Source organism: Aricia agestis, chromosome 10 (assembly GCF_905147365.1).
Source record: "Aricia agestis chromosome 10, ilAriAges1.1, whole genome shotgun sequence".
Lineage (NCBI taxonomy): Eukaryota > Metazoa > Arthropoda > Insecta > Lepidoptera > Lycaenidae > Aricia > Aricia agestis.
Window position 1 is genome coordinate 4,075,161 of NC_056415.1, and position 8,982 is coordinate 4,084,142.

Consider the following 8,982-nt stretch of genomic DNA (forward strand, 5'->3'; position numbering starts at 1 on the left):
GTAAAAATAAAAGATAAAAAAAGAAGTAAAATATACATTGACGTCAGAAAAATCTTGTACTAGTATCACATCTCATCTCCAGCCTTTTCCTAAGAAACCTAAAGGTAATTTATGCATTTTTAGTTTTGTTGCATTGTTATCACTTATCAGTAGCATAATATTTTGTCACGCAGACAACTTTTTAGAATATTTGTAAGGTCACACTGACTTATTAGGTCACATAGGCATCGGTCACGTAGACATCGGTCACGTAGACATCGGTCACGTAGACATCGGTCACGTAGACATCGGTCACGTAGACATCTGTCACATAGACATCGGTCACATAGACATCGGTCACATTGACATCGGTCACATAGACATCGGTCACATAGACATCAGTCACATAGACATCGGTCACATAGACATCGGTCACATAGACATCGGTCACATAGACATCGGTCACATAGACATCGGTCACGTAGACATCAGTCATATAGACGCCAGTCACACGGACGCCAGTCACACGGACGCCAGTCACACGGACGCCAGTCACACGGACGCCAGTCGCACGGACGCCAGTCGCACGGACACCAGTCACACGGACACCAGTCACACGGACACCAGTCACACGGACACCAGTCACACGGACACCAGTCACACGGACACCAGTCACACGGACACCAGTCACACGGACACCAGTCACACGGACGCCAGTCACACAGACACCAGTCACACAGACTTGTTGGTCACACAGACTTGTTGGTCACACAGACTTGTTGGTCACACAGACTTGTTGGTCACACAGACTTGGTCACACAGACTTGGTCACACAGACTTGTTGGTCACACAGACTTGTTGGTCACACAGACTTGTTGGTCACACAGACTTGTTGGTCACACAGACTTGTTGGTCACACAGACTTGTTGGTCACACAGACTTGTTGGTCACACAGACTTGTTGGTCACACAGACTTGTTGGTCACACAGACTTGTTGGTCACACAGACTTGTTGGTCACACAGACTTGTTGATCACACAGACTTGTTGGTCACACAGACTTGTTGGTCACACAGACGACTATATAGATAATATTACTATGTTGATTTAAGGATTTGATCACAAAGCCATCCTATAGATAATATTATTGCGTTGATTTTAGGATTTGATCACACAGCCATCCTATAGATAATATTAATTAGAGAGTAGTAAAGGTCTTGAATTATACATCGATTGGTTATATTGTTAATTTTTTCTTTAGATGCAAATTCAGGACCAAATAATATTCTTAAGATATATTGTAAGATGCAGGCCACATAGACTAGTTTATCAGGTCACATATACTTTATTTTAATTTAGAACTAAACTGATGCTTGGCTATGTTTCTAATATTTTTGTAACTGTTTGGTCACACAGACTTGAATTATGTTAATATTTTTTTCTTTTAGGTGCAGCTTCGAGACCAGTTTCTTATTCATAATAATATCAATTGTGAGGAATACAGAAATAGAAAAGATAAAGTGTGATAATAATAAAATAGTTATTAAATTTGTAAATACCTATTAGATAAATAAAATTTGTTTCTGTACACATGATGCTGTATAAATTATGATCCCTAATCTTATTAGTTATATTATACAAAAATTATATTAAAATTAACTTTCTAATCAATCAATTAGATCACCGCGTCTACCTCAGCATCGCTAGATGAACTGTCAGTACCTATCAGAAGTTACTGATTTATAAGGCCTTAATACCTCACCCTTTACTACAGCTGAAAACGTCTTATTTTTAAATTTTTGGGTCACTTTGGCATTGGGGTTTACCATTTCCACAATACTACACCACCGACTGAATTTTCCTACATTTCCTGTGAAAACCTCACAGGTTCAAATCTATTTTTCATAACAGTCATATTTTTTATCAATTAGTAGTTTTGCTGTTGCCCTTCTTTCAGTTAATGCCTATCGTTGCGAAGTACGGTCACTAGAACCACTGGATGGAATAGCTGGTAATTTAGAGTTATCATGGCTAAACATAAGTTTAAATGAAAGGAAGGAAGTAGTAGAATTAGGTGTATTATTTATACCCCACACTATATCCATTAATTTATCATCCAAAACAGTTTAATTTTCAGGCATAGTGTTCAGTCCATCAATGATGGTACCATTTACTTTTTCCACTGGACCATAGGGTATCGGCTAGGAAATGCTTTGCCTCTATGCTATTATGCGGACTGGGTTTGTAAACTGGAAAATAATATCTTTTAAGTATTTTATGGTTTTTATGGAACTAGAGGTTTTGTCGGGCTTATCGACATGAAGGGTGTGCATGGGTACAGGTACTTTTTCTATAAAATGTAAATTTTTCTCCTTCAGATTTTCCATAATTACCCTTACCGAAAACACATTGAATGCAAGAATTGATGAATTTCCTTATTATATCGGGTCATTTTAGGAAAACCAAACTGTTGTCAAAGCCAGGGTGTCATTCATATCAGCTGGGGGTCATGATATCATTTCTGCAATAAACTATATTTTGCCAATTTGGGAACAGCAAATCGTTCTCCATTTAGAGTTTTTTTTTTTTTGGAACAGTTTATCCTCCTTAACTACATAATAATTATTAACTATATCAGGGTTGTTCGTATGCCCAATGATATTCTATGTTACTGACGTAACTAGATTGGCCTTTTACGGCAGAAACGCGTTGCCACTTCGAAGATACCTGCAGGCATATCTGACCTACATAATGACATAATAACATCCGATCAGTTTCCGCAATGACGTATACTGTTTCATAACCGGGATTCCTACTAGAGCGTCTACATGTCTTATTCTATTACCTGGACGATACTCAATTTGCAGACTATGGTCTTGTATGCTAAGCCACCATCGAGCAATACGAGGAACAAGATCTTTTTTTTTTTTGCTAAGGGTTGTGCATACCGCTGCACAATCTGTTACAACTTTTACAGGGATTCCTATTATATAAATACGGAAACGCTTTAAAGATTCCACAACGGCTAATGTTTTAACTCGTAACTGTAGTAAAACCGTTCTGTGGATGTGACTCTACCAAAATAGACTATAGGTTTAAATGTGCCTTCCTGCTGCTGTTTTTTTTTTTAATATACCCCCTAAACCTAGTTTACTAGCATCCGTATTAACCTGGAGATCACAGCCACAAATTTTGACACTTGGTCCTCAATATGAGGCAAAGGGTACCGATCTTTGAGTGTCTGAATTTAAATTTCGGTAATCAATGCGCAGCCTGTAATCTCCACCCTTCTTTTTATCTAAAATCACTGGACTAGCATATTCAGACATAGAGTGAAAAATGATACCAACTTCCAAAATATCGTTAGTTTTTTCATCAACGCAGTAATGCAGTAGCATTTATCTATTGTATCCCTAGTGAATAAATGTTTATATCTATCTAACATTTTTATCTAAACTTTCACCAATATCTGCTCTACCTAAACCCTCTATTTCCCGATTCAATGCCATTTATGATTCAATCGATAAAGTCATATTTTCAGTAGAGGTATTCGAGTCGATAATATTAACAATTTCAGCCCGGGCAATTGACGTATGTGCAGGCCAAGTTATTTCAATTTTACCAATATTTAGCCTTTAAATGACCCTCAACACTGACAGCTCCTCCAAGATTTATATAACAAATTCAGGAATAGCATATAAGCTGGATTTGTTCCATTGAATTTCCCACTGGAATCGATATCTTCAAACACATCAATATTACAGCAACTATTTTTAGGTAAAATTGTATCACGCTTCAGCAAAACATACTTATACCTATCACTTATATTTGTCAGCTGTTTGTAAATGTCAAACGAATTATAGTCTCAGTATAAGTGGCAGAATTAGCTGTATGGTAGTAACTAATACCAGGCTGGTTGATCATTGATTGTCCAATAATTAAGTCTATATCACTTGGCAGTTGTTTTGCAGTCTGTATATGGCTGGATCTATTTTATCTCCAAAACCCTTCAATATAGTATTAGAAGGTAAAAACTTTAGATTTCATTTTCATTATTCTTGTTCATTGGCTCCTACCCACACATTTTTTTTTTTGTAAATATTATTCACTAAGATATTACTTGAAGTATAAAAAGTGTTACTTACTTGTGTTGAATTCTGCGGTTGCCGAGTTGTTCCTGCTGTATTCGCGAACCAGCAGTTAGCCATCGTATGACCGGGGCATTGAAAAGCTTCATGACCTACTATTCGACAACTGTAGCAGCGTTTTATTCCTGGCTGGAGAGCTGTCGATTTTCCATCACCTGCACCTTTCCTCCAAGTAGACTTTCGCATTAGCTTGTAGTTCATTCGGAAACCCTCTTATAACGCAAGATGTTGCATGCTCGCGCCTGGATGTTGTATTTTGATGACTTTATCGTGGTAATATTTGGTCATCGTCATTTCATCATCGTTTTCAGTCTTCGTTCGAACCATCATAGCTCCAAGGCAGCTTTTGCGTAGTGGGCCCATGTAAATGCAACTGCACGATGAACTGTCAATTGGTGATACTGTTCCATCCGTAAACCTCCTAGCTGGTCGATTTTATGCAGCCATGTAGCTACATTACAAGCATCGTCTTCTGGTTCAAACTTTGGTATCACTTCTGCATCAGCATTAGTAATTCTGAGTCGTTTTATCACTGGTTCACTATCAGAATTTCTGTTTATAGAAGAAAAAAAAAAACACTTTCTTCGCCGTCAATCGTCGAGAGTCGGGGAAAGTCTGGGCGTTCTTCTCCTTTTGCCAAGTCCCGCAGCACGCAGCATAAGGATCGGACATTTTGAAATAATCCCACTTCTGAGATATTAGAGAGTATTAAAAGTCTTGAATAACTGTACGTTGAGCGGTATTTATTCGAACAGAGTTTCACCTTACACGTCTCAAAGTTATTTACAGAATGAATCAATCAATGCAATATGGCTGGCTTTTATACCATTATACACAAAAGAAACGAACTGCCGTTGACAATTCAAATATAGTAAAATAATTAAAAATGGCTAAGAATAAGTTAAATACATACTTCTAAATATTAATTGATGTACTTCCCATATTTAGGATAATTATTTACTTAAATATGAGAAGAGGAAGTTATAACTGAAGTAAATAATCCTCCCGCCATTTATAACTAACTATTTGTCAAAATCAAGTACCTTACTTATTACTATTTAAAATATAATAATCACTTATTAAAATTATATATAGTGACTAACATAATATACCGATTTAAATAAATAAATATAATATAATATAGCTTGTCCTTTGACATCCGCTAACAATTTTTAATACCTGCAAATATAGACTAAAGTATTTATAGATGTGTGGTTTTATATTTAGCTCAAATGGCCCGAAATACTCCACCCACATTTACATAGTATAATGTTTGCATGCGATTTCACTGGTGTTTGAAAATGTGGTGTAAAGATGAGAGAAGTGTAGTATTTTAAATTAAATACTAAAGGTAATTTATCTTCTCGGTAGTAGAAATTATTTACAATCAGCATTTCTTATAAAATAATAATGAAGAAAACCAAAAAAATGAGGAAGAAAAATAAGATGTATGTCTGTACATACTTCAATTTAACAGAATGAAAGTACTCTAATTTCAGTCGTAAAGTAATTACTAATTAAGTATCTGCAGCAATGATACTTATAAGTGCCAACTAAGTATCACGGCTTCGTGTTTGCAAACAATTATTAACCGAATAGGGTCTTTGAACTAAACTTAAACATCGCCTACGGAAACTAAACATTGCGAACTCAAAAGGTTCTCTCTTGAAATAACAACATAATCTTTTCTTTCGCCTATTGTGGCATGTTTTCTTTACAAACGTTTTATAAAGTGAAATTGTATTATACAATATACATGTTGTATTTACATTTACCTAAGTGATACACAAAGAAAGTAATCCGCGCCCTCAGACGGTTATTTCTCGGCTTCTCGGCGGTTTGCCAGCATATTTACCCTATTGTAAGTTGAAGGTTGAAACTTGAAGGTTTTCGCGTGAAATAAAATTGGTCAAGTGCGAGTCGGACTCGCGCGTGAAGCGTTCCGACTCGGTGATCAATTGATATCGAGCACAAGTTTCCAAAAAATGAAACTTTTGGTAAATATTTTAAGAAATAAGTATTCATTTTACTTTTAGTATTTGTTTGAAAAGTGGTGACCGAATACATAATTTATGAAAATTTAGAGACTATGAAAATTTGAGATGGACGGAAAGAAGCGAAGTCTCAGTAATATTATTAATATTAATATTAATATACTTAGTTACGGATACGGATACGGAACGCTAAAAAGATAAATGTAACTTACCACAAAACAAGTGCCAATCTTAATAAGGGCCGAGTTATGCCCGATTCGGAGTTAAAAAGGTCAAAGCTTATTAATATGTATTATTCAGCAAGATGTTTTAGGAAACGAGCGTGCGGAACGCCTGATGGTTATCGCCGGTTATACACCAATGGTTACAACTACACACCTAAAAAATAATTGATTGAAATGATTTTTTAAATTAAAATTTAAGTACCATCTTTTTACTAAAAGGTGGCCCCATGCTTATTCTTATGCCGGGTTAGTTCCCTGAACCGGTGATAGGCACCTTAGTAAAAAAACTATATTGATTTTGATTTTATTCCGTTTTGTGACTTTACAGAATGATTATTATACTTCTGAATATATGCAACTATTTGCCGACAATTTACCTGAAAATAAAAACTGACTCAATCTTAATCGCTTTAACGCCTTAGATCTTTTTTGTGCAAAAAGTATAGTAGGTATCTAGTAATTACTACTTTGAAGTATGTTTTTTGTAAACAAAAGTAAATGAACATTTTTATTTAAAAATTCAGTCATAACCTTTTTTTTACGTCCATGGTCAGAACATTTAAGTATTGTTGCTAATAACTCTTTCCTAATCAAAATTATAAATCCTGCGAAATATAAAGTTTTTATTATTCGTAGCATAAATCGTAATAAAATTAAGGCAAACATGCATTCGTTCCTTTAGAAAGAAATATACCTAAGCATTGGAAAATAGCTTTTCCGACATTATCAATATTTCAGATTGGCAAGTTGGCAGCAGTAATTGCTGGCATGTTGTATGTCAGCTTGCCAAAACTTCTACGCCGCAACGTTATTTAATTACCAAATATACCTAGGGGTTTATTGCCATACTTTATCCTAATGACCGAATTATATTACATAACTAACCCGGCAAAATTTTGTTTTGGCTTATATTTTATGGTTTGAAAAAAAAAAGATGTAGATTATTATTAGTCTTAACGATATCCACAAATTTTATCACCAGCGGGCCAGCCGTTACGGAGGAGTTTGGCAAAAATTGCGATAGAATTTCATAAGATACTTTTACGATTATCATTTAAACTTAGAACACTAAACTACTACAAATTAAGTTTAACGACTTGGTAGTATTACGTAATAAGTTTTTACTACGTCGCACTTTCATTCAAATGACCTTGAACAAAAATCCAGCGCTTGACTTATACAGTGCATGGGAAATAGTGATTTCCAACACTATCAAATTTTAGCAAATAGCGCATAACGAGCAGAAATAACACCTATTGGGCCACCTAACTGCATCATATTAAGTGTCAAGATACATTTTGAAGTAAATTGACTTTTTACTATTTTGCTAAATCTCATTGTATTAATTAAGTTATTGTCCACGAGATGTTGTCCGCAAATTCGTTTATCACACGTTAATTCCGTTTATCCAGTATGAAAAACCTATGTCCTTTCCTGGGACTCAAAGTATCTCAATACCAAATTTCATCAAGATCCTTAAATCAGCATAACATAAGATTGAAGATACAAACAGATAGACAGACTTTTGCATTTTAAATATTAAGTAGATCCATAGATAATATTGTTCATCATCCCATGATGACATGGCCCATGATGATGAACAATATTAGCTCTCTTAAGTTAATTTAATAGACATTTAATATTTAAAGTAAGTTAATTAATAAAATCAAGATTCTAGTCTATAATAATACGTCCAAGAATTGAGTAGTAAACAGTTCTGACCCCGTTTCCCGGACGGTGGGCGTGTCGCACACGTAACGAATCTCACAGAATCTCATCAAAACTCAATCTCAACGCTCAATGAATCTCATTGTAACTCAAAGAATCTCATCAGTCATCATTCATTGAATCTCAAAACTGTGAGATTCATTGTAGTTTAGGGCCACGTTAATTAATTATTCTTAAACTTGTGAAAAATAATTAGATACAGATTTTCTCTTCACTTAGGTCAAATCAAATATAAAAATTGGATGAAATTACAGACTAATGTAAGGCTGCAAATCACTTTGGAAAAATAAATATGTAATAATTGAAAGTTAATTATCAAGGATGTTGTAATGCGTATTAATTAGTAAAATTTAACATAAATATGAATCTTATAACAAAACATAATTAATTCTTTTTTTTCGCAATTAAAAACGAAACATCGAAAACAAAAGGAACCCTTGAAAATGCAAGCTTTTGTTGCCGGAGAAATGACCACTTATTTATCAACAAGCGAACAGAAATAGCCTTGAAAACAAGTATTGTAGTATTGTAAGGCTTAAATATACGAGATTTTGTATATAATCTTACCTGTTAGCTTATATGAGTGTATGAACAAGGAAGTGGTTTTTTTTTTCACGAAAACGCCGGCATAAGCAATAGGTCTGAACGGCGCGACCCGGCGGGCGTGACTGAGGGAGGTAGGGCAGAACGATAGTGAGTTGCAAAACGTCGATAGAATATCGATAAGTCCATAAGTCAGAGGTCAGTCGTTAGAGATAGCTCTCGACAGGCTTAAAATATATTAATAATATGTTAAAGTTATATTAATTAAGTTATTAGTCGAATTTATGATACCGGCGGAAACACTGGTAACAAAACTACACATATGCTTCGAGGCTACTATTCTGTATAAATAAAATAGCATAAATTAA

The 8,982-nt window shown here is 35.0% G+C and overlaps 1 protein-coding gene across 5 annotated transcripts in view; it reads right to left on the reverse strand.

Annotated features, from left to right (window-relative positions):
• Positions 1-8,731, reverse strand: part of LOC121730970 (protein FAM13A-like) — a 28,775-nt gene extending 20,044 nt beyond the window's left edge. For all 5 annotated transcript variants that reach the window (XM_042120226.1, XM_042120225.1, XM_042120224.1 and 2 more), the window contains exon 1: positions 8,639-8,731. The gene's annotated coding sequence lies outside the window, so the exon portion shown is untranslated. The remainder of the gene's footprint in view (positions 1-8,638) is intronic.
• Positions 8,732-8,982: the final 251 nt, after the last annotated feature.